General features: G+C 38.0%; 1 protein-coding gene across 1 annotated transcript in view; it reads right to left on the bottom strand.

Annotated features, from left to right (window-relative positions):
• The window catches only part of LOC126161941 (stimulator of interferon genes protein homolog), a 309,484-nt gene extending 289,003 nt beyond the window's left edge, over positions 1-20,481 (bottom strand). Inside the window, exon 1 of the mRNA XM_049918118.1 lies at positions 20,471-20,481. The gene's annotated coding sequence lies outside the window, so the exon portion shown is untranslated. The remainder of the gene's footprint in view (positions 1-20,470) is intronic.
• Positions 20,482-26,380: the final 5,899 nt, after the last annotated feature.

Below are 26,380 nucleotides of genomic sequence, written 5' to 3'. Positions count from 1 at the left end.
GATTGACATATCTCCAAAAACAGGTAGATGTTAAAAACCTTGTCCTCAACACTGTGTCTTCAAAATCTTCCATAAATAAATTGGTAACTATTCGGGATAATGGTCTCCACATAGTCATGCTGTCAGTTGTGGACAACATCAAAGCTAACAAGCAAATCTGAGAAACCAAGACACAAGGACTTCAATTGCTGAATAGAAACCATAGAATTGGAAATATGATGTACACAATTTCTGAGATAAAGGCAAAGAACAGATGCTAAATACTGGGCCAAATTGTAAGTAGGCGCACTCAAATAACTACTTTGGGTAGACCATATAACCTCGGTGGAATAGCTGTGCCGCAACAAATTTTATTAAGCACACTGTTAGGTAATGAACTCTTCATGAGCAGTGAAAGAGCCTTCCATTTTATGAATTCAGTTACGTCATTTTGCAATCTACAGTATGCTGAGTCCTGAAGTAAATTACCCATTTCTCCCAGATAATCAACATGTGAAAGAAGATCTGTGGCATTGCCTTTGTTCACTGGTAGAATTATTAAATCCTGGTCATCTCTAATGGACTGGACTGCTGCCCTTTCAAGAGAGGCGACATTAATCCGCAGGGGCAGTGCCCAAGACAATGTATGTGAGACCTCTTACATAATTTCTTCAGTTTGATAATCAGGAATGCTGGGCACAGCTTGTTCAACTGTGCAAATGAATTCAGTGATGGGTATGATCCTCAGTGTAGGAGCAAAACATAAGCCTTGCTGACAATCTGATAGTGTTGCATTGTCCAGTTCTTTACTTGTAAAGTTATCACAGTCCATTGACAGGTGTCATCATCTGATTTTGTGGGTTGAGAACAACACTGCTGAAACTCTGAAGACTGCTTAGTGACAGCACTCCTGTGCACCAAGTATGATAGGGGCCAAGACAAACAATCCACTCATTCCCAGGATACAGGCAACAGCAGTGACAGTACTTCCAAGTGCAAGTAAAATGATATGGGATTCAGTTGTCTGCAAGTAAAACAAATGCACTCCCTTACTAAGACAAAACTAACATGTTCTTAATGTTGTTGACCATTTTTTTATCAATACAGTGAACAAATCTTGAAAATTTAGGTGTAATACCTTATTGCAGCATCTCAAGAAAAAAGCAAGGGCATTCAGCAGCTTCCCCTTCTCCTTAAGAAGTTTACCAAATGGCCTTACAAGTTCAATCATACCCTCCCTGTAGAGGCTTCTGATGTGACTATGATGACTTTCCCAGCATAATAACTGATAATATTCTTCTTCTCAGGTCTGCAGCCAGATCATGAAGTCATCTTGACACAATATTTCTACAGTCCACCTCGGTGCCACCTTCACGTGAGTAAGCTGTTGCACAAACTTGCTGGAACTGAATTCAGATTGTGAGCGGTGGTACCTTTAAAGACTATGGAAGGCCAACAGTGCGTGCACAAAAAATCGTCATAACTGCCCTCTAGCCAAGTTAAAATATAGTGACCCAGTGGTGGAAGCTGGCGAAATTGATAAATCATTATCAAAAACTATTATGATGGCTGAATCAAAGACCTTTGTTTTTTAACATCTGATAAAACAAGGTTTCAAATCTTATTTAAAGGGTAACCCTTGTCTCTCTTTATAAGATTGTCAGATAGTTCAATTTCAATGGATTCTTTGAAAACAGTCCCAACAGGGAGACACAAGGATGTAAAACATTGTATGAAGGGACACAAATGATTGACCAGGGTCTCACTATTGGGGGTGTTTTTTTAAAAGAATCCATTTAAATTCATCTATCTGACAATCTTATATAGAGAGACAAGGGTTACTCTTTAAGTAAGATTTCGAACCCAGTTTTATCATACATTACGAAAAAACAATCCTTGATTCATCCATCTGAATTTTGATAGTGATTTATCAATTTCACCAGCTCCTACCACTGTGGCATTAAATTTTCACTTGCACTAGAGGGCAGTTACAATGTTTTCTTGTGCACATGCTACTGGCCTTCTGCACATATAAAGGAATCACCGTTCTCTGTCTGAACTCACTTCCAGTGAGTTCACGTGACAACTTACTCACCTGAAGGTGGCAACCAGGTGGACCACTGAAATTGTGTGTCAAGATGATTTCACGATCCGACTACAGATCCAAAAAGAATATTATCAGTTATAACACTTGGAAAGCTACTTAGTCACAATGAGCAATACGTCTGAGCCTGTGAATTGTGTCATTGTCTTGTGCACAAATTCATCTTCTTTAAAGGTTAGTTAAGTTTTAAATACATTTTAGCGTCCTGATTGTTGAGTAACTTAAGCTTTCCTTATTGTATTGTTTATTTTTTGTAATGTATCATTCATATCACATATGTATTTAAGGATTAAAATTTATTCTCTAAATATTGATAAATTTCCTTATAAAACAGTTTTTTTTTCCGACCAGTTATCTGGCTTGTTATTTACGAACTTTAAAATCAGTATATCACACAGCTTAAACACCGTTTATGCTCTGTTAGATATAAATATTAGATTTTATTATTTGGTACACATTTGCACACTAAGACAATAGCTGTTCAAAACTTTCCAGAAACAAAATCTACTGCAGCAATACAAAGTTTTCTAGGTCTAATACAGTGCTTTTGGAAGTTTATCTCAAATTACTCTGCAACTTCCAAACGTCTCAGCAATTTACTGAGGAATAATTGCGAATATAAGTTTGAAGAAGAACTGGGCAAGCAATGAAGATGCTCAAAGATATCCTTTCATCAGATCCAGTTTTAAAAAATCTACAGCCAAAAATGCAAAAAACTGAATTACACAGACACAAACAAAGAAGGTTTTGGAGCTGTGTTATAACAAAAATCTCCAGAAGATGACAAGTTCTATCCAGTCTTGTACATGAGTAAAACACCACCACATCAAAGGAAAAAATACAGTAGCTATGAGCTTGAAGTTTTAATTATTGTTAATGCCTGAAGAAAATTCTGGGTATATTTACTAGAAAGACATTTTAAAATTGCAACAAAGTGTGCTGCATTCCAAAAGACTATGGATAAGAAGAACTTGTTACCAAGAATAGCAAGATGGGCTTTAGTCTTAAAAGAGTATTCCTACACAATCGAACACCAACCTGATTCTAGAATGAAACATGTAAACATATGAAGTTGTCGTGCGAACATACCATTTGCTTTTGCAGATAGTTTAATAGCTAGAATCAGGAAAGCTCAAGAGAAAGATGATGGTTTGGCACCAATCAACAGCATTCTCAGAGAATGGCCTTATGAAATCTTTTTAATGGGAGATGGAATTATTTTCAACATATGTGATGGAAGCGAGACTTCGCTGGTTCTATGCACTATGCAATGTGAAATCATAAAGCTTGTGCATGAGAAAGGTCATTACACAGTTAAAAAAAACTGAGTATGAACTAAATCAAAATTATTGTGTGCCAGATTTGAATTACAAGGTGAAAAGAGTGGTCTCCAATTGTGTAAAATGTTTAATTGTGAATAAGAAACCAGGAAAGAAGAAACGTTTCCTACATTTCATATTCAAAGAAAGTGAGCCATTATATACTTATCAAGCAGCTCATATTGATATTGGGAATCCAGTCCAAGTTATTATTGATACAGAGGCTTGTTTACTTCTCAAGAATTCAAGGAGTGCTGCATTACAGAGGGAACTGAACATATTTTAATTATGACAGGATGCCCTAGAGCCAATGGAGACACTTAGAGGATCAATTCTACTTTGATTAAAATCGCTGCTAAGCTTAGAATTAGTAGCCCTTATGGATGGTATAGTAATACCACCAATTCAGCTTGCCACAAATTCAAGATATCACATAATTTTTGGGAAAACAGCATAGGAGTCTGATAGGAGTCTGATTGTCGATACTAAATAAACCAGATGCAACTGGCTACAGATCACAGACATCTGCTGCTTGGATTCACAAAATTCAGTTCCTACAAGTGGCTGGCATATTTGGTGAATATAGCTAGCTTCTCATGTGTGGAGGAAGCCAAGCTAGTGTCTTGTGGTATCATTTGAAGAACAGATTGTAGTCCTCCAGTATGGAGCCAAGTGGAAGGTTTGAACCAGAGGCTCAAATGATTCCATGACAATCAGGGATGTGAATTTCTTTGTCTCCACAATCTATTGGGGAATTTAGAACACCCTCAACCCCTTTAATTGGCCAGGTGAGCACTACATGCAGGAAGCAGATACAATAACAGAATGCATGCAGCATTCATATGCAAAGGAGTTCTTTCTTTTCTTCTTCTTCTTCTTGAGAGAGAGCCCTCTACAGACATGAAGGTGCTAGCATTGAGCATTACAGATCACAAAAAGAAAAAATTGTGTCAGTTACTGCTGGGTCTTGTACAGAAAGGCCCCAGAAACTGTTTTGCAAATTAATGGTAATAATATCCACCTGTATTTAATAGTGACAAAATCTTAAATCCCAATCACTGTGTTTCTCAGAAAAATAGGCTGGATGCCACAGGTGAAGGTGTGTTTATAGCACTAAATAACATGATAATATCTAGTAAGATTAGAACAGGAGGTGAAGAGAAGTTTAAGAGGTGGATCAATCATAGTAAGCAGGAGCTTTTATAGAGCCTCTGCTTCAGGAGCCACAGTGGTGGTACATTACAGGGAGTACACGCAAAAGGCTCCATGAATATTTCTTGATCAAATTGTAATATTACGGGGAGATTTGATTTACCGGCAATATGATGGGAGACCATAACATTATGGCAGGTGGTAAGGACAGAGATTTCTGTGATATAGTTCAAAATGTATTATCTGAAAATTACCTCGAACAGTCAGTCAGAGAACTGAGTCATCAGGATAACATCTTAAATCTCCTAGTTATGAACAGACCCAAGCTTTTTGAATCACATTAGGGAATCAGTTCTCATAAGGTTGTTTCTGCATGTTAAAAGAAAGGCAGTACAATATTTCTGCATATTACTTGTGGCAAGAAACAGATCTCAGATTAGCTAAGCTGCCAATATCAATAATTTGTATCTAAGACTAAAACAGCAAGTATAAATGGACAAAATTCATGACTATTGTGCAATAGATGTTATACAACGTGTCAGGAGGAATGGTCAGTATTGAGGGACAAGTGATTTTAATCAAAAACTTCATATGGACTTTTGGCCTACACCAATGGTTTCCAAGATAGAACACATCTAATGTACATTGTTATTTACTTTCTGTATTATTCAATACACTATTGGGCTTACATATGTGCAACAGTTAGTAAACATTAAAACATGTGTTTTACACAGCATGAATAGAAAAATATGCATTTTTAATGCATTCACCTCTACTCATCATCATACATACCACATTAAGTTCACAATAGATGTTCCAATATCACACATCAATCTCAACGCATTTGTGCACTCTTGAAAAAACACATTGTGTTGTTTGTCCAAGTGCCTCTGTGCTTTCCCTACTGAGTGCAGAAGCATACTTTACCCAAAAACAAGTGTACATTAAATGAGTTCTATCTCTGACAAATTTAAGGATGTAGAGGCATATATCACTAGTGGGTAAGATAGATACTGCCTACAGGAAAATTAAAGAGACCTCTGGAGAAAAGAGAACCGCTTGTATGAATATCAAGAGCTCAGATGGAAAACCAGTTCTAAGCAAAGAAGGGAAAGCAGAAACGTGCAAGGAGTATATAGAGGTTCTACACAATGGTGATGTACTTGAGGGCAATATTATGGAAATGGAAGAGGACGTAGATGACGACGACTGTGTGACGAATTTGATGGAACACTGACAAATGTAAGTCGAAACAAGGCCCCGGGAGTAGACAATATTCCATTAGAACTACTGATAGCCCTGACAAAACTCTACCATCTGGTAAGCAAGATCCGAAATACCCTCAGACTTCAAGAAGAACATGTGAGGCAATACTCACCCTACGACTTATCTTACAGGGTAGATTAAGGAAATGGAAACCTACATTTCTAGCATTTGTAGACTTAGAGGGAGCTTCTTACAATGTTTACTGGAACACTCTTTCAAATTTTGAAATGGCACAGGTAAAATACAGGGAGCGATGGGCCATCTACATTTTGTACAGAAACCAGATGACAGTTATACGAGTCGAGGGGCATGAAAGAGAAGCAGTGGTCGGGAAGGGAGTGAGACACGGTTGTAGCCTATCCCCAATGTTATTCAATCTGTATATTGAGCAAGCAGTAAAGGAAACAAAAGAAAAATTTGGAATAGGAATTAAAATCCAAGGAGGAGAAATAAAAACTTTGAAGTTTGCCGATGACATTGTAATTCTTTCAGAGACAGCAAAAGACCTGGAAGAGCAGTTGAGCAGAATGGACAGTCTTGAGGAGGATATAAGATGAACATCAACAAAAGTAAAAAGAGGATATGGAATATAGTCAAATTAAATCAGGTGATGCTGAGGGAATTAGATTATGAAATCAGACACTTAAAGAAGTAGATAAGTTTTGCTCTTTGGGGAGCAAAATAACTGATGATGGTCGAAGTCGACAGGATATAAAATGTAGACTGGCAAATGGCAATGAAAGCATTTCTGAAGAAGAGAAATTTGTTAACACTGAGTATAGATTTAAGTGTCAGGAAGTCTTTTCTGGGAGTATTTGTATGGAGTGTAGCCATGTATGGAAGAGAAACATGGACGAAAAATAGTTTAGACAAGAAGGGAATAGAAGCTTTCAACTTGTGGTGCTACAGAAGAATGCTGAAAATTAAATGGGTAGATCATGTAACTAATAATGAGGTACTAAACAGAATTGGAGAGAAGAGAAGTGTTTGGCGCAACTTGACTAGAAGAAGGGATCGGTTGGTAGGACATGTTCCGAGGCATCAAGGGATCACCAATTTAGTATTGGAGGGCAGTGTGAAGGGTAAAAATTGTAGTTGAATACACTAAGTGGATTCAGAAGGATGTAGGTTGCAGTAGTTACTTGGAGATGAAGAAGCTTGCACAGCATAGAGTAGCATGGAGAACTGCATCAAACCAGTCTTTGAACTGAAGACCACAACAATGACATCTCTGAAACCACTCAGAATACCAGATGAAGGTTTTTGCTTCAGATGAGCAATCCTGTCGTATCACTGAACACTGACCATTCCTCCCGGGACATCCTACACAAGTAAGTGCCAAGTAAAATTGTGAGGGATGGTAAAGACCTGCCATGGTTTAACATCCGTATCAGAAAGTCGCTTCAAAAATAGAAAGGACTTTTCAAAAATGCCCAAATGCACGTACGGACAGCCATGCATGAAGTGTTCAATGAAAGTGAAAGTAAAATTCTATCTACTAAACTGACAGAAAATGAATCATATCTATCTATTCCCTCTCTTCATGGCCATTGAGGTAGTGTAATTAAGGGTTACAGACTAAATTCCATTGCCAGAAACTGTTTCACTGAGGCTGATAGTACTACACTTACTCCTCTCAATTGCAGCACAAACAACAAAATGATATATGAAAATGAATGCAGAGCTGAAAATCAACTAAATTGACTCAACAACAGTAAATGTGACAGGACCCAATGAAATAACTATACGTCCTACATGGAAAATGTGAAAGAACTTGCTCAATAGAGAAATGAAGTATTCCAAATGGTTGGAAAAGTGTCCAGACCGTTCATCTTTTCACAAATTCATCAAAAGCAAGTATAAAACTATAAGCATATATTGCTACTGTCAATATGTTGCAAAATTTTGCAGTACACCTTATGCTTGCATATTAAAGAAATTTTTGGAGACTGAAAATTTCCATTGTATGTCAACACAGATTCCACAACTAGTGATCTTCTGATGCCCAGTTTTCTCTGTTCATCCACAAGACCCAGAAGCTATTAGATACCAGTGCCCAAGCTGATGCTATGTTTTTTGAATTTCAGAATCTTGTGTAGTTCTGCACCAAACAAAAAATGAGCACAGGGTATCAGACCTACTCTGAGACTGGATTTGACAGTTTCTAAGAATCATGATGTTCTTAATGGAGAAAAACATTCAGACTTAAAAGTAGCTTCAGCCATATCAGAAGGCATGTTATAGCACCATTACCTAGGCATCTGCAAGGAAGAAGTGCAAAATCATACCAAAATCTTCAACTTGATTCTTAACATTTAACACCTGACACTGGTTATTAGCTATTGTGAGTTGTATTCCAAATTTAGCCATAGTATATAATGCATTGGTGAAATAATCTTCTCTGACAGCAACACCTGCATACCAAAAAATGGTAAGGTTGGATAAAAAATAGCACCAAACGGAAGTGAAAAGAATTCACTTAGAATATAATGTTTGTGCCACCTTTTTTTTACCATCTGTCTATTCTCTTCACTGACAGTGTGCATGAACCCACAGATCTTATTAATCTGTGTTTAAAGCCTTTTTACCAAACTTTGTTCACAAGGTAGTTAATTCAAATATACTTTTAAACTTTTATTTTCGTGATGAGGACCACGTTAGTGAACAAAATGTAAGCTTTTATTAATTTACTTACTGACTAGCTTCCATTAACCAATGAGGCAGAGCAAGCTCAAAGAACAAAGGGTCAACATAGCGAGCTTAGCTTCATGGTGCCTTTTTCCAAAGCTAGCAGGTGGAGGGATAGTAGCTAGAGAGAAGAATACTCTACTTTCTTGACCACGACACCCACTGCGATAGACAATGTCACCCTGTGTCCCAAAATAGTGTCATCAATCTCTCCTTATTATGGAACCACTGTCATGGAAAATGAAATTACGGGTGTGCTGCAAAAGATCACCCCATTGGCAGTAGATTTTAGACACAGTATTAAATGTTAAAAAATACGGAACAGAAATGAATGTGACAAATGGTCAGGAGTGCTACACAAGTGACTGCGCAGACAGACAAATGTATAATTAACCCGGGGTTGCCAATACGAGTCACGTGTGCCATGGCTCCACTAATCACCACCCTAAACCTCTCACCTACAAATGGAGCAAGCAAAGCAAACAGCTGAAGCTCACTGCAGTTAGACTTCACTACTAATGAATGACAGCACTGCTTGTGAATTTGCTTTCTTTACCGGTCATACCTTCACAGTTTCTTGGTTAGCTGGGACCAATAGTCCACAACTGCCTGTGTGAGTTCATATACCAGCCAAGCCTGCATTTCCATATTTCTGTTTTCTGATGTAATTTTCAACAAAATTCAGATGACATTAACTCAATGAGAAAAATTCTCTCCTTTATAACAATGATGGTTTGAGTTATTGTGCGAGTAAATTTTGTACAAATACTTACAGCCCACAAGTCACTTGTGATGGTCTAGCTACAAGGCCAAAGCAATTTGTAATAGCTGACTTTTTGGGTAGATCTATTTAGAAATATTCACTAAATGAACATTCACATACTGCAATAACTTCTACAAAATTTTCTACTCTCTTTGTACTACCTCCTTTGGGTAGTTCTAAAGAACTGGAGATGCAACCATTGCTAAGATCTTCAACCAATGTCTGATAGGTCTATAAGGGTAAGCCAAGAGAAGCATTGCCATGTGTACAATTAAAATTGCATTTCTTCCAGCAACTAACTGATGCAGTGCCATTCTTACAGGTATCCAAGGGTCCCCAGTTTGTAGTCTGCACCAGATTCCTAACGTGTCAGTTCTTCTTCCTTCTCCTCCTAGTTCTCACGCTAGTTTGTCCCAGCATGGTTATGACAGCTAAAGATAAGAAATTTCTCACCCATGATGCGATAATCATTTGTATTTTGCAACTGGACATCCTTACTGTTCTTGCAACTGTCAATTACCCCAAAAGAGCAACACCATGTGCATTACCCATGTACAAATTACATAAACTTTGTTCTACCCATCTTTTCAGCACCCTTGAGGGATCTGTAGGGGACCACACCTGCAAGTTCCCCACAAGAGTGTTGATAACCACTAATGCCTTACCCAGTCTGGCCTGTACACAGCACATACTGAGGATCCATTTAAAAACAAAATTTAAAACTTTTCTTGTAAATAAATGCCTATATTTACTGAAAGAATTCCAAGCTGTATATATTATGTATTTAAGTACACAGAAGCACCAAAGAAACTGGTATAGGCATTCATATTCAAATACAGAGATATGTAAACAGCCACAATACAGTGCTGTGGTCCGTTACACCTATATAAGACAATAAGTGTCTGATGCAGTTGTTACATCGGTTATTGCTGCTACAATGACAGGCTATCAAGATTTAAGTGAGTTTGAACATGGTGTTATAATCAGTGCATGAGTGATGGGACACAGCATCTCCGAGGTAGCGATAAAGTGGGGATTTTCCCATACGATCATTTCGTGAGTGTACCGTGAATGCCAGGAATCTTGTAAAACATCAAATCTCCAACATTTCTGCAGCCGGGAAAACATCCTGCAACAACACGACCAATGACAATTGAAGAGAATCATTCAGTGTGACAGAAGTGCAACCGTTCTGCAAATTGCTGCAGATTTCAATGCAGGGCCATCAAAAAGTGTCTGTGTACGAACCATTCAACGAAACATCATTCGTATGAACTTTTGGAACCAAAGGCCCACTCGTGTACACTGCATGACTGAGTGACACAAAGCTTCATTCCTTGCCTGGGCCCATCAACACGGACATTGGACTGTTGATGACTGGAAACATGTTGCCTCGTCAGACGAGTCTCATTTCAAATTGTATTGAGCAGATGGATGTGCAGGAGTATGGTGACAACCTCATGAATCCATGGACCCTACATGTCAGCAGGGGACTGTTTAAGCTAGTGGAGGCTCTGTAATGGTGGGGGGGGGGGGGGGGGTGCAGTTGGAGTGATACAGGACCTCTGGTGTGTCTAGATATGAGTCTGACATGTAACATGTACATAAGCATCCTGTCTGATCACCTGCATCCATTCATGTTCATTGTCCATTCTGACGGACTTGGGCAATCCCAGAAGGACAATGCGACACTCCACTCATCCAGAATTGAAACAGAGTGGCTCCAAGAACACTCTTCTGCGTTTAAACACCTCCGCTGGCCACCAAACTCCCCACACATGAGCATTATTGAACATATCTTGGATGCCTCGCAATGTGCTGTTCAAAGAGATCTCCAACCCCTTATACATTTATGGACAGCCCTGCAGGATTCATGGTGTCAATTTCCTTCAGCACTACTTTAGACATTAGTTGAAAGCACGCTACATCATGTTGCGGCACTTCTGTGGGGGCCCTACATGATATTAGGCACTTGTACCAGTTTCTTTGGCTCTTCAGTGTAATTAATTAAATATGTTATTTATTAAATGTTTGTATACAAATATGATATTACTATACCTCTGTAACAGTATGCTGTTTGCAAAGACCATCATTTGATGACTACATGCAAAAAGGAATGTAAATAAAATAAAATAACCAATGACTGCTAGTACAGACCTGGTATGTGAATCCAGTCTGGGTTTGGCATGTCCCTCCATCTTGCAAGAAAATGTATTGCACATTATATGGACATTCCATACCCTAGTACATAAATTTATAAAACTTTCTCACAACAATTTTCCTTAGTCTCTTCTCAAGACTGTAACTGAATTGAGTCATTTCCAACCTTTCTAATCAAAAGCAACATACCTACTAACTTTATCTCACAAATCTCTCTGCACTGTCCACATAATAGTAAACTAAATACTTCCTTACCTACTGCTTTCATCTATTTATACACAAGGTCTAAATTAAGTCTCAGACTTGCAAACACTTCAGCAAGCCTATGTAAACTGAGATTAAAAAGAGTAATAATAAAAATAAAACTGAAGCCACTGCCACTCTTACACAGAACGTTGTGACAGCTGGACTTTACTATTTGTTGGTAAAGAAAGAATGTTTTAAACAAATTCATATGTTAAATCAATTTATCCTTCTTCCAGTTAGTGATTAAAACACAAGTCACTGGCAATCAGGTACACAACCTATTAAGTATTGAAATCAATTACAAATAATAACATCTCATTTGTGTAAATGCCATCTGTTATCTATCAAACACTCCTCTTCTTACTATCTACATCTACAGTAAGTAATGCACAACTCATAACATTTTTTGGCAAATACATCTCAAATCTTGCAAACACCAACAACTTTTGTGCAGCTAAAATTTTTCAAAGCATATAACTTCTTGTGAGTGTAATATTTCACATCAATATACAGGAAGTTTCTTTGCATACACTACTTAAGGCAATATTAGCCTCGAACTGGAAATGTGACATAAGCTGTTAATTCTTCTGTCTCTGTCATAAAATGAGACATATTACTGATGCCTGTTACCAGACTGTTTTTAGATATCCACCATATTTCCACAGCTTCTGTCATGAACAATGGAGCTATCTACATACATACATTCCAACATCAACAGTAAGATATATCTTAAATACTAACATAGGTATCGCTAAAAGCATTCACAATGTGCAAGTGTTTGGGGCCCTATACTAGCATGATCACAATATTCTGTTCATTAATATGAAGAAATAGGTAATCAATTTCAGCAAATAGTTATTTGATCCAATAAATTTATAGCACAACAGCAGATATTTGTGTGTTTCCCTAACAATAGATTTTTGTGCACAGACAAGCACGGTTTAGTAAACTGTTCAACACACTGTTCACTTCCATTTACCACAAAAAAGGTTCATCATCCCTTTCAACCAAGAACCTGTTTTCAGTAACCTCTTTCGAATCACTGTTACGCTGGTCTTCATTGACCAACTGTCTTATCTGTACCCTAATTCATTCAACTGTTTCCATAATTCATGTCACTCATTACTGTTTTTCTTGGCCATCTGTTCTCTTTCCTTCTGTTTCTGCTCCCTTATTTTGCTCTTCTTTTGGTTTTAGTTTTTCCTTACTCTAGTCATTCATTACCATGAGAGATCACGAGAGTTTCTTTATTTCAAGATCTTTGCCCATGCAATAAACTCACTTCCTTGCATATGAATTTGTAGGTCTTAACTTGGGATTCTTGCCAATTTACTGTGAATGTTCATCACCTTTTATTTGTTTCTTTGAGTAGTTCCCTGTGGTACAATGCATAATGCTTGGAAGCCATTTTCTACTGTCATGTTTCCATTTTTGCTTAATTAAGATCTGAAACATCTATAAATATCACTGCATTAATGCTTGTTCCATAGATCACGTGTATGTTATTTCGTAATGATATGGAATGTGTCAGTTTAACTTAATGATATAATTTTGTTTGTGTGTGTGTGTGTGTGTGTGTGTGTGTGTGTGTGTGTGTGTGTGTGTGAGTGGCAGCATAATTCATCCCTTTCTGTGCCAAAGTCAGATTTAACCCAGAAGAGTGAAGATAAACCTTTCTTCTAGTGTTTTAGCTATGCACTTTGCTATTATTTTTGAATTGGGATGGGTTATTAATAACAAGCTTCATAAGTGAATATGCGTATTGCGAAGGCGCTGTGAATATCCCGAGTTCCTTAAATAAATGTCTGCAAGGTGATCTTGGGTGAGCTATAGTTATTATTTTGATTACATGCTTCTGTGCAATGAATACTTTTTTTCCTTAATGATGAATTACCCCAAAATAAGATGCCATATGAAAGCAGTGAATGAAAATAGGCATAGTAGGCTAATTTACTAATATGTTTACCACCAAAATTTGCAATAACCTTAATAGCAAAGTAGCTGAACCTTAACATTTCAGCAGATCATCAATGTATTTCTTCCAACTCAATTTCTCATCACTGCACACATTCAGAAATTTTGAATATTCTGCCTTAGCACAGACTCCTGTTCAAAGTCTATATTTATCAACGGTGTTCTGCCATTTACTGCACAGAACTGTATACACAGTGTTTTCTCAAAATTTAGTGAGAGTCAATTTGCAGAGAACCACTTAATAATTTTTTGAAAGACATTATTCACAATCTCCTCAGCAAAAAATTGTTTGCTGGGTGTGATTAATATACTTTTATCAGCAGCAAAAAGAACTAGCTTTGCATCTTCATGACTGGAGAGAATATATATTTTGAACATTAAGGGACCCAAGACTAAACTCTGTAGGACATCATTCTTGATACCTCCCCAGTTAGAGGACTCTGCTGATTTTTACAGAGATTGCTTACAAATCATTCACACAACCCAACCTACAGTACTGTTTACGTATGTGGCACCCTTACCAAGTAGGAGTGACAGGAGTTATTGAATGTATACAGAGAATGGCAGCACAAATGGTCAGAAGTTTGTCTGACCTATGGCAGTGTGTCATGAAGATGTTGAAGAAACTAAACTGGTAAACACTTTAAAACAGATGCAAACTATCCAGAAGAAGCCTAGAAAATTTCAAGGCTCAGCTTTAAAAGATGACATAATCCACTGGTTTCCTATACTATCAATTCCTTAAAACCTCAGTTTATCTAGACTATCATGATTCACATAGTCAAATGCTTAAGACTGGTCACAGAAAATACCAGCTGGTATTATTTTGTTATTTAATGCTAGTAAAATCTGGGGAGTATGTGAAAAATGGCAGTCACAGTTAAGCAACTCTTCTGAAATCCAAACTGTGAGTTCCTGAGGATATTGTTGTTGCTCAGGTGGGTTATTACTCAGGAATAAATGACCTTCTCAAAAATTTTTGAAAACATCGGTACTGGAACGGGTCAGCAGTTGTGGGCCTCTCTCATCACCTTCTTATTGAAGGTATTTTTACATAGGCATATATCCATACCTCTGGGAAGATGTCCTGAAATAGTGATGCACTACATATTTCAGAAAACTTGGTGATTATTGTATGGGAACAAATCTGTAGTACTCTTGTTAGCAAACCCATGTGAGCTTTTATTTTTGAGAGAATATATCATTTTCTTAATTTCGGAAGGCGAATTTTAACAAACACAATATTCTTAGTAAAAATCAGTTGAGACTTCAAAAGGATATTTTAATTTAACAGGCCATTCTCTCATTTGTTAACCTCCTAGAACCCATAAACAATAAAATGTCACCAGCTGGAATCTTGTGATCTACATCGTCCTGTCACACGTATGTGACCACCACTTATGTTTGACGTTAACATGCAATAACCACTCACAGACAGCAGGTGGCAGCACTAGCAGTGGAGGGTATATAAAGTGTGTTGGGGATGCAGAAAATAGTGCAAGAGTTGTCATAATGCGGAAACAGATGGATTTATCTGACATACAAAAGGGCATGACTGTGGGCTTTTGGGCCAGTTGTGGAAACATTTCTGAAACAGCTAAGTTTGTAAAGTATTTGCATGACACCATGTTAACAGTATATCGTGCACAGCAAAATGGCGCTATCCACATCCAGCACCAAGGAAACTATGGTGTACCATGGGCCAAAGATGAAAAGGGTGAATGACGGCTGCGGAGATGTGTGCAGGCAAGCAGATGTGCAACTCTTGAGCAACTTATCACCAAATGAACCAAAGGGCTACCAACAGTGTCTCCTTAATGATTGTTCAGTGAACGTTGCTGCATATGGGCCACTGCAGCAGGTGCCTGGTTCAAGCACCCATGCTGACTACTGTTCATTGGTGAGGAAGGTTGGAATTTGCATGCTAGTACCACAACTGGATGTCCACTAAGTAGTGACAGGTAGCTTTTTCAAATGAGCCATGTTTTATGCTCTATTGAGCAGATGATCATTGGTACGTATGGCATGAAATGACTGAAAGCAAACACACTGCAACAATCGTCTGAGCATTATGGCCTGCGAAAGTTACTGTGGCATTAGGCTCTTCATGCTGCAAATCCTCAACCATGAAACCTATGGCATGAAATGACTGAAAGCAAACACACTGCAACAATCGTCTGAGCATTATGGCCTGCGAAAGTTACTGTGGCATTAGGCTCTTCACGCTGCAAATCCTCAACCATGAAACCTAGTGCAGCACGTGACAGCACTGAAACTGGCACGGCTCCACACTCCTGTTGGTATCTTCCTGAACATCACTTTCTTTCTTTCCGCATGTTGTGCTGTTGTCTGCACTGCAAAAATGTGGTTATTCAGGCTTTTGGCAGGTGTCACATTAATATGACTGGAGTGTGTATCTAAAACATTCAACGATATAGAGAAGGCATGGCCAACCTTTGATGACCAGCAGGCCAGATTCACATACATACTTCAGCCTCATCATGTTACACAGCAGCAGCACTCCTAGTGCTTAAACTGAAAGCTATAGCTTCCATGATGTTAATGTTTATGGAGTAACACACTGGTATGAATGTTAAAATAGCTGTATTTAAGAAATTTCGCTGCAAAATTCTGAAGCACCATTAGCAAAGAAACAATGTTCATGCAACATACATAAATGTAAACACCTGAAGACGGGATGCCAGGCATCTTGAAATGTCAACTTGGAAAAATAAATGCCTGTAAAAACAACTGTTTGCAGCTAATTTATTATACTCTCTCTCTCCCCCCCCCCCTCCCACACACACACACACACACACACACACACACACACACACACACACACACACACACATTTCTTTAGATAACAAAATTCTTTCTACATAGGAAGACTGAACACTATGGCTTGCTATTGCTTAAATGGTAAATCAAGGATGTGGCTCGAGCCACATATAGATGACAGAAAGTATACAGCAGCTTTGAGTAATTCCATAATGGCTAACTGCCTGCTCTGACTGGGGCACACTGAAATGTGGGACACCATAGGGCTCAGTGCTTGATCCCGTACTACTGTTAATCTTTAACAATGTCCTGCCATGATATGTGAGCTGAAAAACACACTTTACCCTATTTGCTGACAACACAACCAATATTATCAACTAAGTACCCAATTGCAATCTTGAGAACACCGCTACCACTATATTCAAAGAAGTTCTAGAACAGTTCATTTCTAATGGTCCATCCCTCAATGTTAACAAGACTCAGTTCATTTGGTTTCTCACAGCACAAACAGCTAGCTGTTGAAGTAAAATGTGGTGAAAAATACTAAGGGCTGAGTCTCCCACCTTTCTGGCATTACATATTAACAACAAACTAAACTGGTCAGTTCACATCCCTGACCTACGAAAAATTCTGAATTCAGCAGCATTTGCCATTTGCATCATATGACAACATACTGGAAATAAACAGTTACAAGTAAATAAAATCATTATGGCACACAAGAGGGTCATTAGAATTATGAGTAGAGTCCATTACGGACACTTTTGGAGAAATTTATTCAAACAGTTGGGGATTCTCACCATGCCTAGGTCAGTACATTTTTTCCACTTATGTGCTTTGTCAACAAGAACAGTAAAATTTACAAAATAAATACATCAAAATCATGATACAAGAAGTAAAGATGATGTTCACAAAGATATATAAAAAATCTCAGTTTGGCACAAAAAGCAGTATACTATTCAGGCCCGAACATATACAAATACAATCATGTTAAACCAGACTTAAAATTTTATATTTTGGATAGCTTTTTCCATTTTTACATTAATTTTTTGACAGTGTTTAATATTTTGAGAATTTGTTTAATTTTAAGCATTACCATATGAACTTAGTATGTAGCACTGGAATTGCACTTGTGGACAGAACCATTTCTACAGTGTGTCTCCAAGTCTTTGGAACAAAATCTTGGGGTGATGGATCAAGTCATGGGGAAAAAATTTTGTTTGGTAACCCTTCCAGCGGTAGGCGGTACTTGGCACAAAAAGCAGTATACTATTCAGGCCCGAACATATACAAATACAATCATGTTAAACCAGACTTAAAATTTTATATTTTGGATAGCTTTTTCCATTTTTACATTAATTTTTTGACAGTGTTTAATATTTTGAGAATTTGTTTAATTTTAAGCATTACCATATGAACTTAGTATGTAGCACTGGAATTGCACTTGTGGACAGAACCATTTCTACAGTGTGTCTCCAAGTCTTTGGAACAAAATCTTGGGGTGATGGATCAAGTCATGGGGAAAAAATTTTGTTTGGTAACCCTTCCAGCGGTACTAGGCACCTTTTATAATTGATTATACCCCTGAGAGGTGGCAGAGTAAAAATCTTATGGTGTTGGGGGCGCTCTACAAAAAATCAAATCCTCCCTAAATAACAGTTGACAGATTGTATCAGTGTGAGAAGCAGACTCACATGAAATGAAGCTGAAACAAGGTGAGCCACAGGGATCCATAATAATGTCTCTATTGTTCTTAATGTTTGTTAATGACACAGTCTCCAATGGGCGTATCTTGCAGTTCACAGAGGATGCAATTTGGTTCTCAAATGGGGAGAATGTAGTTCACGCTGTTCAACAAGCAGAAGTTCTATTCGGAACAAGATGAAAATTAATGAAGAGAAAACACAGAGGTTCATATGCAACTTCAGTTTTTCATTTATACCAAGTGAACCTGGAGACAGGACACAAAACATATATGTTCCAAGTTAATGGGTTCTATGCCTCTTGAGGAAATTCAAATGGGTAATATCCGAACAGTACCTGTTACCAGTATACTATGCATGTTCCACAGCCACATCAGCTATGTATATTCTTGTGGCGCCATTATGCATGCTGCAAGAACGTGCTTCTATTGCAAACGAAAATAATGAGGATCATTACCTCAAACAAAAAAACTGATCACCGTAAACCTTTTTTTTTTTTTCTCTTTCCCCAAATTAGGAGTTCTGACTGTTTAAAGACAATATAGCCTATTTACAGTTGCCTTGTTCTGACATTGACAAGTATAAGCCCCACAGAAAGAAAAATGAAGTTCATCATCAACACAGCACTCACTATGTCTACCTGAAATGCAACTCTGTGGCAATAAAAACAGCAGCAATTCTGCTACTTTACCACACTGTGTTCTAATATTACTGCAATACAGTGCTTAACCTCATGTTCTATACTAGTTTACACTGCGATACAGTATTTGTTTTATTGCAATAATATTATTGTAAACTTAACGGTCCGTCCAACAATGGCTGGTGAATGACACAGAAATGGTAATAGATAGGCATGTGTGCAGTAGGAGTAATTAGATAGTAACACTGTGTGTGGGGCAGTGGGGTTACAAGAACTGCATCCCCTAAAAATTTTCAGTGATGAGGTGCCATGACCAAATACAGAGCATTGGTTGTATCTTTGTTACATGCACAAATTAAATGATTAAAGAGCTTCAGTAAGCAATAACTTGACTGTTTACAAACCATCATCACTTTGAACAAACAATCTAAGCTGGACATGGTTTGCTAAAATTACAGCCACATCAGCAAAACCTGTCTGGGTAGAAAAAGGTAAGTTTGCACAAAACAATACCTATCCAAAAAACTAATTTATTTGTAACAAAATAAAGATAAGCAACAGATTCAACTTCAAGTTCAGTTATTTCTTTCATGGAATAGTTTGCAGGATTAGAAAACAATCAGTCGTGAATTGTAACATGGTAAGGCATTTTTCCTCTTTCTTTTTACGTTTCTATAGAAAACGGTTAAAGTTCCGTAGTGGACCATACTGTCACCTTCCAACCTAGCCAAGACCTCGGATTGAACTACAGATCAGGCAGTGACCACAACGAAGATTAACGGACACGGGGTGGGGGGAGACGGGTCCATTACCACACTTTCACCATGAAACAAAATAACAACCAAGATTTCAGAGCAGTAGTAAATAAATACGAAAGAAAAAGGTGATCGCAGAAATAGTTCATAAATTGAGTGTCGCCACTTTGCATCTGCTTACTACACGAAGGAACGTCAAAACGTAAAAAGCTACTTCGTTTGCAAATTATATCACGAAATGAATACATAGGTAGCGCTCATAAACACAGTATGTGGAATATTGAAGCTACAGAGGAAGTTTAGACGCAATCCCTAGACAGTGAAGGCGACTGCACTCTTCCAACAACTCCGATACATGTTCTTTGTGCCCCACACATTATTTTCTGCCTCGTCAGTGTGTAAATTTACTGCAACACCGCTTTATCACGTCAACGTAATACACCACAAAACATCTTCAGAAAACATTGTTATCACTTGAGGATTTACAACACAAACTAAACGCCATCCTTAATGCGTGAAGAACTGTGGCTCTACCTTGTATCTCCAGAGGGAGCTGACAACACACTAGTAAACGTCCGACAATCAGCCCTAATCTCCTGGTGTACTATGTCGCGATAAATGTATCACATGAAGACAGGTTTTATACCGGGATCACATACGTCGCTCTTATCTTCATTCGTTATCACTTGCTGACTATGTTAACAGCTACTTAACAACCTTTACCAAGGTTAAGGGACGATGTAATGGATTCTGGTGCAAAAAGTCGATATTTTTAAATATTATTTTCTTAGTTTACAGATTTATGGGTGAATTTATTGTGATAGCCGCATTAGAATATTAAACTGTTTAACTCTGCACTGCAAGCAACTCCCACCTTTTCCGACATTTGGGAAACTGCTTGCTTCATCGGCTATTTCATGAATGAAAAGCATAGGCCATATACCTAAGGTCCGTGTAATTACCTTACGGGAACTCTATTTTATCTATGGTCTATTACGCCTTACAACGCATAGACCATAGATAATACTTTATGGCGTAAAGGTGGCGAAGAAAGGAGGCTATTTTCTTTCGATATCTCTGGCTGACATATACATCTTTGGCTGAGACGTTTCATGTAATTATTTACGTTTTGTACTGCTTGACAATGAAAAGCCACCAGGAGGAAAAGGGAGGCTGATTCTCTTTAGTTATATTGTGGGAGAGCTATCAGAAAAAACGCAAACAATTTAGAGACAATGAGGCGCGCTGTGTGGCAATTTTTTTTTACCAAAAATTATTCACTGACCAAACACCAATACATTATTGTGGGATTTTAGAATCTATGCCTCCCTCGTGTGTGAATAACTCTTGTGTTGCTATGTAACTACGGACTCTGTGATTTATTTTATGCCGTGTACTGGTATTGAGCTTATGTGTGTAATTCATGTAGCTTGCTTAATGTATTAATAAATTGTTCCAATCAGAAACAGCCCATAAATTACTCTGCTAACAGGTTATGGGCCCCCTATTATAAATCGGCGTAATATTCTAAAAAAAAAATACGAGATCACCGGTTCGGAAAAATTAGCAGCAGCATGCGGTAATTTGGCACGGTGTAATCGCTAAAATCATGATGCCTGTAAATACCAATTCATTACCTACAATAGAAAAACAGATGGGAAGAGAAATCTACAGTACCTGGCAGTTCGCCATGCGAACATATTTAGAACACGAACAATTGTGCGGATTCGTCAGTGGCGAAGTACAGGATGCAAATAAAGTTCGTACAGCAAGAGCCAAAATTATACTCTCCGTCCATTCGTTGATATATGATCACTTGCGAGATATATCTACAGCAAAAGAAGCGTGGGACAAGCTAAAGCAAGTCTACAAAGGTTCTTGTCTCTTCAGAAGGACAGGGTTATTAAAAACGTTACTGTCAAACGGACAGGAGAATTGTTCGTCAGTAGAAGAATATGTGTCAAAGATAATTTCCACGTCACAAAAATTAAATGGCTTGAATTTTAAAGTTAAAGAAGAATGGATTGGATATATTCTGCTTACAGGATTACCAGACGAATGAGCTTAGAAAATTCAAACGCGCTGATCACAGGAGACCCCATAAAAAATAAGTTACTGCAAGAAATAAACGACGAAGCCCGTAATAAACAATCGTTTAGCGATGCTGCTCTACGAGTCAACAAGAAAAAGAGCGGTGTAATATTCAAAAAGGGTCCCAGGCACTATAACTGCAACAAGTACGGGCATTTGGATAAAAACTGTTGCAGCAAGAGGAAAAATGATGAAAAAACGTCGGCCAAGACAGCCAGCTACCAGACGTTTCTCACAACAGCAGCTCCAGGTAAAGATACACGGACAGAATGGTACGTAGACTCAGAAGCGTCAGCGCACATGTCTAAATATCCTTGTAACGAAAGTAGTGTTGAAGCATTGACAGGCTCGCAAGTTTTTAATAGCAAACAATGAAAGCCTACACGTAAAAGGTATAGGATCTTCATTTGAATATGTTCTCACTGGTACCAAGAAAACTGGAATCAAAGTAGAGGATATTACGTATGTGCCTCAGCTAAGCACAAATCTACTGTCTGTTAGTAAAATAGTAGAAAAAGGTCATTCGATTTTATTTGACAAACAAAGTTGTCGTATTTACGATGATTGCTAAAATATGGTTGCTAGTGCGTCATTAGCAAACGGAATGTACCGACTTTACCAAACATGTGATCGAAATTTTGAAGCAAAATCCGTACTGCAGGCAAACAGTGCAGACTTGTGGCATAAAAGACTAGGTCACCTGCATTCTGAAGCTATGGATGCACTTTGTAATGGTCTGACTAGTGGAATTTCATATAAGGGAACAATAAATACTCCCTGTGCAATTTCCTTAGAGGGAAAACAAACAAGACTTCCTTTTCTACGATCTAGCTAAAGAGCCACAGAAAATCTCGAACTAGTTCACTCAGATTTGTATAGGCCGATGAAAACTAGATCAATTGAAGGAGCCATATACTTCCTCACTCTAATTGATGATTGTTCCAAGAAAGTATTTGTATATATCCTAGAAATAAACATCAAGTAGCACAACTGATACGAGACTTCAAAAATCTAGTAGAAAGGCAAACTGGAAAAAGGATCTGCACTCTACGCACCGATAATGGCACAGAATATGTGAATGATAATCAGATTACATTTTTCAGCAAGGAAGGAATTCGATATCATACTACAGCGCCATGTACACCAGAACAAAACGGAGTGGCTGAGCATGATAACCATATAATAGTAGAAAAAGCAAGATGCCTGCTCTTTGAAACAAATTTGCCAAATAAATTCCGTGCAGAAGCAGTCTCCACTGCTCTTTATTTAATTAACAGGTCCCAGACTAATGCACTAAAGAACAAGACCACACAGGAAGCTTGGACAAGAAGCCGAATCTTAACCATCTTAGAAAATTTGGAAGTAAGGCATATGCTCACATTCCAAGAGCCAACAGACGAAAATGGGACAAAAAAATGTTAAGTGTATTTTGGTAGGATTCTGCGACAATTCAAAAGCATATACACTTTTTGAACTTAACTGTCAGAGAATCACAAAAACGAGATATATGATTTTTGATGAAGATATTTCGAAACAATGTAATGAGGGAACTGAGTCAAAGGAACCAAGTCGACTGTTTCTCCCACTGACAGAGAACAATCAAGATGAAGTAACTACAACTGAATTAGAAGAAATTGAACTTGAACCTGAGAGTGTAACATCAAGTAGTAGTTCAATGAATACTAGCAGCAATGACGAAACAAGTCCCGACGATCCAATTAATTATAATAAGCAACTGCAGAAAACACGAGGGTAATTGAGAATTCCAAAGCCACAGAAACTGCATGACTTTGTAACTTAGCAGTCTAAACTGTAAACTGACTCCGATCCTTCGACATTAGAAGAAGCAATGAGGTCAGACAACGCTGAAAACTGGCTGAAGACAATACACGACGAGCTACAATCTCACAATGAAAACCACACGTGGGAATCTGCTGATTTATCTTCAGATAAAAAGCCATTAAAATCAAAATGAGTATTTAAAAGAAAGAAAGATATGAAAGGTTTCATTGTACGCTATAGAGCACGGCTAGTGATATATGGTTGTGCTTAGAAGCAAGACCTGGAGTATCATGAAACATATGCGCCACTCATAAGATATAACTCATTGAGGTATTTACTTGCTATGGCTGCTAAATATGATCTTGACGTTGATCACTTAGAAGTTGTCACAGGTGACTTACATGAAGAGATGTATGTGAAAGTTCCAGAAGTAGATCCAGTTACAAAGACAGTGAAAAATAATGGTGTAAAAAGACTGTAAAAGGCAGTATATGGATTGAAGCAAGGTGGTCGCTGCTGGGACTTGAAATTAGATGGTACACTATTGAATCTAAACTTCAAAAGGTCAACAGCTGATCATTGTGTCTATTATAAAAATCAAGGTTCAGATATTTTAATATTTGCTGTTTATGTGGACGATATGCTCATTTTTAGTAACAATTCACAAGACAGAGATGCTTTTAAAAACAAACTCAGTGAAAAATTTAAGCTGAAAGAGCTTGGTGATATTACAAACTGTCTAGGCATCCGAATTACTAGGAACTGCAAAGAAGGTTATTTGTGGATGGATCAGACACATGTGGAACAAATTCTCAACAGATTTAAGATGAAGGAGTGTAACCCAATATGTACACCACTGGACAGTAATCAGATGCCCACTTACTATATGTGTCCAAAAACAGAACAAGAGCAAGAAGTTATGCAGAACATACCCTATCATGAAGTAATAGGTAGTTTAATGTACATTCAATTAGGAACAAGGCTGGACCTAGTCTTGCCGATAGGAATTGTTAGCCGTTTTTGTAATAATCCAGGCATACTGCACTGGCAAGCACTCAAAAGAATCTTCAGACATCTAAAAGGTACTAAGGATATGAAACTTTTGTTTTCTAAATCAGAGGACTGCCAAATAGTAGGTTACTGTGATGCAGATTGGGTTGCATATTCTGAAGACAGAAAGTCAACAACTGGATATCTCTTTAAATCTCAAGGAGCAGTGATATCGTGGCAGTGTAAGAAACAGCCAACAGTGGCCCTATCTACAACTGATGCAGAATACATGGCTCCGACCTCAGCAAGTCAGGAGACTCTATGGCTTCAAAGGCTGCGCAATGAAATATCATCAAACCTCAAAAAAGACCCTGTCAAAATATTATGTGACCTGTCTAAATCTAGAGGCTATAAGTGTCGAAACAAACATATAGATGCAAGACACCACTTCATAAGGGAAAAAATAGAGTCAGCACAAATTACTGTGGAGCGCATACCTTCACAGATAAGATGACAAAATCTCTGACGAAGGCACACCATCATCTGTTACTGCAGGATTTTGGACTGAGAAAGTAGTTTTGTGTTCTGCGTGTGTATGTGTGTGTGTGTGTGTGTGTGTGTGTGTGTGTGTGTGTGCGTGTGTGTATGTGTGTATGTGTGTGTGTATCTTTTTTACAGGCATAATTCTAGTGGTGGTGTGGGTTTTTATAATCTATGCCTCCCTGGTGTGTGAATATCTTTTGTGTTGCTATGGCCAACTACGGATGCTATGACTTATTTTGTTCCTTGTATTGAGCTTTATGTGTGTAAATTCATGTAGCTTGCTTAATGTATTAATAAATTGTTCCAATCAGAAACCACCCATAAATTACTCTGCTAACAATAATCCGTGTCCGAAAGATGGTTGGTGTAAATATAACAGAAGAAACAAGACATATGCACATAAAACTCATTACCAGAACCCTTTTTATGAATGCAATCAAGCTCACATTCAGATTTCTTACAAACCTAGATCTACTGAAAAAGTGTCTACACATGAAGACACAGAATGAAAATGAAAGCCTCAGTGATTGAATTTGGGTTAGATGCTCAGAAAGGGCATTCTGTGCACTTGAGGTACTCAAAATAGCTGTATATGATGAAGTTTTATGTTTCAGTGACGGAAATAATGGCAGAATTGAAGTGCTGAAGAGAGCTGGTATGCATCCAGACTTGTTTACAACAAAAGGATTTTACACTGTCGATGACAACAGGGCCAAGAAAGCTGACACATCATTGTCTTAGGCCGGTATTACACTATCAAATTTCTTTGTCAAATATCTTTGTCCAAAATCTTTGTCAAAGATATTTGATGGTGTAATAGAAACTTTCTCAAATGTCGTCCAATATTTGATCAAATCTAGGGCCTCGCTGTAGATTTGATCAAAGAAATCGCTTGTCTTCTGTTCACTGCAATGTGACATGTTACCACATGGAGCGCTAGCATCGCTGCAGCGTTCTGTCGTCTGTAGTGTTTTTATAGACATTGCCGGTAAATACAATTGGTGTGTACCGACAACTACAAAATTAATAGAGATGTATTATGCTGATGAGGCACTTTACAACGTGAGGCACCCTGAATACAACAATAAAATAAGAAGATTGGAGACGAGACCTGACCTGACCTGACCTAACCTAACCTAACCTAACATAACATAACCCTCTCCTGTAGCAAGGGATCGGAGTGTTACAGTGAGCCTGTCTTCTGAAGATGTAGCAGTTCTTAAGTGAATATTGTGCTTTGTGATATGAGGATACACTTCACTGAGCACATACAGGAATGTATGCTCATCCATTCTTAAGTAATTGATGTACCACTTGACGTCTTCCACTGTAAGCTCACGTAAGAAGTTTTGTTAAATGCTTTTATCGTGTCGTCGTAAAACCCACGGCTTCACCCAGATTAGATTAGTTTTTCGCTCCATAGATCCGTACTGAGGAGATCCTCGAG

This window comes from Schistocerca cancellata, chromosome 2 (assembly GCF_023864275.1).
Source record: "Schistocerca cancellata isolate TAMUIC-IGC-003103 chromosome 2, iqSchCanc2.1, whole genome shotgun sequence".
NCBI lineage: Eukaryota > Metazoa > Arthropoda > Insecta > Orthoptera > Acrididae > Schistocerca > Schistocerca cancellata.
Note: the sequence above shows the minus strand (reverse complement) of the source record. Positions and strands in the feature narration are given on the sequence as shown.